A 6,421-nucleotide genomic window follows, 5' to 3' on the forward strand; every position below is an offset into this window, starting at 1 on the left:
TTGAATCTCAGTCTGTGGCAGGGATTCAAACTCATTCAGTGACTGACATTGACACTCAGACAGTGACAGGGATTGAACCTCAGTTAGTGTCATAGATTGAGCCTCAGTAGGTGACAGGGAATGAATCTCACTCAGTGACAGCGATTGACCCTCAGTCAGTGACAGTGATTGATCCTCCGTCAGTGACAGGGATTGAATCTCAGTCAGAGACAGGGATTGAGCCTCAGTCAGTGACAGGGATTGAGCCTCAGTAAGTGATAGGGATTGAATCTCAGTTAGTGACAGGGGTCCAATCTAAGTCAGTGACTGGCATTGACACTCAGACAGTGACAGGGATTGAATCTCAGTCAGTGACATGGATTGAACCTCAGTCAGTGACAGGGATTGAGCCTCAGTCAGTGACAAGAATTGAACCTCAGTCAGTGACAGATATTGACCGTCAGTCAGTGACAGGTATTGATCCTCCGTCAGTGACAAGGATTGAGCCTCAGTCAGTGACAGGGATTGAATCTCAATTAGTGACAGGGATTGAATCTCAGTCAGTGACAGGGATTGATTCTCATTCACTGACAGGGATTTACCCTCAGACAGTGACAGGGATTGAATCTCAGTAAGTAACAGGGATTGAACCTCACTCAGTGACAGGGATTGACCCTCAGTCAGTGACAGGGATTGATCCTCCGTCAGTGACAGGGAATGAACCTGTCAGTGACAAGGATTGAATCTCAGTCAGTGACAGGGATTGAACCTCAGTCAGTGACAGGGATTGAATCTCAGTCTGTGACAGGCATTGAACCTCAGTCAGTGACAGGGATTGAATCTGAGTCAGTGACAGGGATTGAATCTCAGTCTGTGACAGGGATTGAACTTCAGTCAGTGACAGGGATTGTTTCTCAGTCAGTGACAGGGATTGAACCTCAGTCAGTGACAGGGATTTTATCTCAGACAGTGACAGGGATTGAATCTCAGTTAGTGACAGGGATTTAATCTCAGTCAGTGACTGGGATTGACCCGCAGACAGTGACAGGGATTGAATCTCAGTCAGTGACAGGGATTGATCCTCCGTCAGTGACAGGGAATGAACCTGTCAGTGACAAGGATTGAATCTCAGTCAGTGACCGGGATTGAACCTCAGTCAGTGACAGGGATTGAATCTCAGTCTGTGACAGGCATTGAACCTCAGTCAGTGACAGGGATTGAATCTGAGTCAGTGACAGGGATTGAATCTCAGTCTGTGACAGGGATTGAACTTCAGTCAGTGACAGGGATTGTTTCTCAGTCAGTGACAGGGATTGAACTTCAGTCAGTGACAGGGATTTTATCTCAGACAGTGACAGGGATTGAATCTCAGTTAGTGACAGGGATTTAATCTCAGTCAGTGACTGGGATTGACCCGCAGACAGTGACAGGAATTGAATCTCAGTCAGTGACAGGGATTGAGCCTCAGTCAGTGACAGGGCTTGAATCTCAGTCTGTGACAGGGATTGAATCTCAATCAGTGACTGCGATTGAACCTCAGTCAGTGACTAGGATTGAATTGCAGTCAGTGACAGGCATTGAATCTCAGTCAGTGACAGGGATTGAACCTCAGTCAGAGACAGGGATTGAGCCTCAGTCAGTGACAGGGATTGAGCCTCAGTAAGTGATAGGGATTGAATCTCAGTTAGTGACAGGGGTCCAATCTAAGTCAGTGACTTGCATTGACACTCAGACAGTGACAGGGATTGAATCTCAGTCAGTGACAGGGATTGAACCTCCATCAGTGACAGGGATTGAACCTTAGTCAGTGACAGGGATAGAATTTCAGTTAGTTAAATGGGATTGAATCTCAATCAGTGACAGGGATTGAAACTCAGACAGTGACAGGAATTGAATCTCAGATAGTGACAGGGATTGAACCTTAGTCAGTGACAGGGATTGAATCGCAGAGAGTGACAGGGATGAATCTCAGTCTGTGACAGGGTTTGAACCTCAGTCAGTGACTGGGATTGAACATTAGTCAATGACCTGTATTGACCCTCAGTCAGTGACAGGGATTGAATCTCAGTCTGTGACAGGGATTGAATCTCAGTTAGTGACAGGGATTCAATCTCAGTCAGTGACTGGCATTGACCCTCAGACAGAGACAAGCATTGAATCTCAGTCTGTGACAGGGATTGAATCTCAGTCAGTGACAGGGATTGACCCTCAGACAGTGACAGGGATTGAGCCTCAGTCAGTGACAGGGATTGAGCCTCAGTCAGTGACAGTGATTGAGCCTCAGTAAGTGACAGGTATTGATCCTCCGTCAGTGACAGGGATTGACCCTCAGACAGTGACAGGGATTGAATCTCAGTCAGTGACTGGGATTGAATCTCAGTTGGAGACAGCGATTGAATCTCAGTCTGTGGCAGGGATTCAAACTCATTCAGTGACTGACATTGACACTCAGACAGTGACAGGGATTGAACCTCAGTTAGTGTCATAGATTGAGCCTCAGTAGGTGACAGGGAATGAATCTCACTCAGTGACAGCGATTGACCCTCAGTCAGTGACAGTGATTGATCCTCCGTCAGTGACAGGGATTGAATCTCAGTCAGAGACAGGGATTGAGCCTCCCTCAGTGACAGGGATTGAGCCTCAGTAAGTGATAGGGATTGAATCTCAGTTAGTGACAGGGGTCCAATCTAAGTCAGTGACTGGCATTGACACTCAGACAGTGACAGGGATTGAATCTCAGTCAGTGACATGGATTGAACCTCAGTCAGTGACAGGGATTGAGCCTCAGTCAGTGACAAGAATTGAACCTCAGTCAGTGACAGATATTGACCGTCAGTCAGTGACAGGTATTGATCCTCCGTCAGTGACAAGGATTGAGCCTCAGTCAGTGACAGGGATTGAATCTCAATTAGTGACAGGGATTGAATCTCAGTCAGTGACAGGGATTGATTCTCATTCACTGACAGGGATTTACCCTCAGACAGTGACAGGGATTGAATCTCAGTAAGTAACAGGGATTGAACCTCACTCAGTGACAGGGATTGACCCTCAGTCAGTGACAGGGATTGATCCTCCGTCAGTGACAGGGAATGAACCTGTCAGTGACAAGGATTGAATCTCAGTCAGTGACAGGGATTGAACCTCAGTCAGTGACAGGGATTGAATCTCAGTCTGTGACAGGCATTGAACCTCAGTCAGTGACAGGGATTGAATCTGAGTCAGTGACAGGGATTGAATCTCAGTCTGTGACAGGGATTGAACTTCAGTCAGTGACAGGGATTGTTTCTCAGTCAGTGACAGGGATTGAACCTCAGTCAGTGACAGGGATTTTATCTCAGACAGTGACAGGGATTGAATCTCAGTTAGTGACAGGGATTTAATCTCAGTCAGTGACTGGGATTGACCCGCAGACAGTGACAGGGATTGAATCTCAGTCAGTGACAGGGATTGATCCTCCGTCAGTGACAGGGAATGAACCTGTCAGTGACAAGGATTGAATCTCAGTCAGTGACCGGGATTGAACCTCAGTCAGTGACAGGGATTGAATCTCAGTCTGTGACAGGCATTGAACCTCAGTCAGTGACAGGGATTGAATCTGAGTCAGTGACAGGGATTGAATCTCAGTCTGTGACAGGGATTGAACTTCAGTCAGTGACAGGGATTGTTTCTCAGTCAGTGACAGGGATTAAACCTCAGTCAGTGACAGGGATTTTATCTCAGACAGTGACAGGGATTGAATCTCAGTTAGTGACAGGGATTTAATCTCAGTCAGTGACTGGGATTGACCCGCAGACAGTGACAGGAATTGAATCTCAGTCAGTGACAGGGATTGAGCCTCAGTCAGTGACAGGGCTTGAATCTCAGTCTGTGACAGGGATTGAATCTCAATCAGTGACTGCGATTGAACCTCAGTCAGTGACTAGGATTGAATTGCAGCCAGTGACAGGCATTGAATCTCAGTCAGTGACAGGGATTGAACCTCAGTCAGAGACAGGGATTGAGCCTCAGTCAGTGACAGGGATTGAGCCTCAGTAAGTGATAGGGATTGAATCTCAGTTAGTGACAGGGGTCCAATCTAAGTCAGTGACTGGCATTGACACTCAGACAGTGACAGGGATTGAATCTCAGTCAGTGACATGGATTGAACCTCAGTCAGTGACAGGGATTGAGCCTCAGTCAGTGAAAAGAATTGAATCTCCGTCAGTGACAGATATTGACCCTCAGTCAGTGACAGGTATTGATCCTCCCTCAGTGACAAGGATTGAGCCTCAGTCAGTGACAGGGATTGAATCTCAGTTAGTGACAGGGATTGAATCTCAGTCAGTGATAGTGATTGAATCTCAGTCTGTGACAGGGATTGAATCTCAGTCTGTGAGGGGGATTGAAGCTCAGTGAGAGACAGGGATTGAACCTTAGTCAGTGACAGGGATTGAACATCAGTCAGTGACAGATATTGAATCTCAGTCGTTGACAGGGATTGAACCTTAGTCAGTGACAGGGATTGAACATCAGTCAGTGACAGATATTGAATCTCAGTCGTTGACAGGGGTTGAATCTAAGTCTGTGACAGGGATTGAATCTCAGTCAGTGACTGGGATTGACCCTCAGACAGTGACAGGGATTGAACCTCAGTCAGTGATTGTGATTGAATCTCCATCAGTGACAGGGATTGGCCCTCAGTCAGTGAAGGGATTGAACCTCAGTCAGTGACAGGGATTGAGCCTCAGTCAGTGACGGGGATTGAGTCTCAGTCAGTGACAGGGATTGACCCTCAGACAGTGACAGGGATTGAATCTCAGTCAGTGACAGGGATTGAGCCTCAGTCAGTGACGGGGATTGAGTCTCAGTCAGTGACAGGGAATGATCCTCCGTCAGTGACAGGGAATGAACCTGTCAGTGACAAGGATTGAATCTCAGTCAGTGACAGGGATTGAACCTCAGTCAGTGACAGGGATTGAATCTCAGTCTGTGACAGGCATTGAACCTCAGTCAGTGACAGGGATTGAATCTGAGTCAGTGACAGAGATTGAATCTCAGTCTGTGACAGGGATTGAACTTCAGTCAGTGACAGGGATTGTTTCTCAGTCAGTGACAGGGATTGAACCTCAGTCAGTGACAGGGATTTTATCTCAGACAGTGACGGGGATTGAATCTCAGTTAGTGACAGGGATTTAATCTCAGTCAGTGACTGGGATTGAACCGCAGACAGTGACAGGGATTGAATCTCAGTCAGTGACAGGGATTGAGCCTCAGTCAGTGACAGGGATTGAATCTCAGTCTGTGTCAGGGATTGAATCTCAATCAGTGACTGCGATTGAACCTCAGTCAGTGACTAGGATTGAATTGCAGTCCGTGACAGGCATTGAATCTCAGTCAGTGACAGGGATTGAACCTCAGTCAGAGACAGGGATTGATCCTCAGTCAGTGACAGGGATTGAGCCTCAGTAAGTGATAGGGATTGAATCTCAGTTAGTGACAGGGATCCAATCTAAGTCAGTGACTGGCATTGACACTCAGACAGTGACAGGGATTGAATCTCAGTCAGTGACATGGATTGAACCTCAGTCAGTGACAGGGATTGAGCCTCAGTCAGTGAAAATAATTGAATCTCAGTCAGTGACAGATATTGACCCTCAGTCAGTGACAGGTATTGATCCTCCGTCAGTGACAAGGATTGAGCCTCAGTCAGTGACAGGGATTGAATCTCAGTTAGTGACAGGGATTGAATCTCAGTCAGTGATAGTGATTGAATCTCAGTCTGTGACAGGGATTGAATCTCAGTCTGTGAGGGGGATTGAAGCTCAGTGAGAGACAGGGATTGAACCTTAGTCAGTGACAGGGATTGAACATCAGTCAGTGACAGATATTGAATCTCAGTCGTTGACAGGGATTGAACCTTAGTCAGTGACAGGGATTCAACATCAATCAGTGACAGATATTGAATCTCAGTCGTTGACAGGGGTTGAATCTAAGTCTGTGACAGGGATTGAATCTCAGTCAGTGACTGGGATTGACCCTCAGACAGTGACATGGATTGAACCTCAGTCAGTGATTGTGATTGAATCTCAAACAGTGACAGGGATTGACCCTCAGTCAGTGAAGGGATTGAACCTCAGTCAGTGACAGGGATTGAGCCTCAGTCAGTGACGGGGATTGAGTCTCAGTCAGTGACAGGGATTGACCCTCAGACAGTGACAGGGATTGAATCTCAGTCAGTGACAGGGATTGAGCCTCAGTCAGTGACGGGGATTGAGTCTCAGTCAGTGACAAGGATTGAGCCTCTGTCAGGGACAGGGATTGACCCTCAGACATTCACAGGGATTGAATCTCAGTCTGTGACAGGGATTGAACCTCAGTCAGTGAGAGGGATTTAATCTCAGTCAGTGACAGGTGTTGAATCTCAGTCTGTGGCAGGGATTGAACCACAGACAGTGACAGGGAT

Source organism: Chiloscyllium plagiosum, unplaced genomic scaffold, assembly GCF_037043375.1.
Source record: "Chiloscyllium plagiosum isolate Xiang-an unplaced genomic scaffold, Cpla_swu_hap1 HiC_scaffold_44, whole genome shotgun sequence".
In the NCBI taxonomy this organism is placed as follows: Eukaryota; Metazoa; Chordata; class Chondrichthyes; order Orectolobiformes; family Hemiscylliidae; genus Chiloscyllium; species Chiloscyllium plagiosum.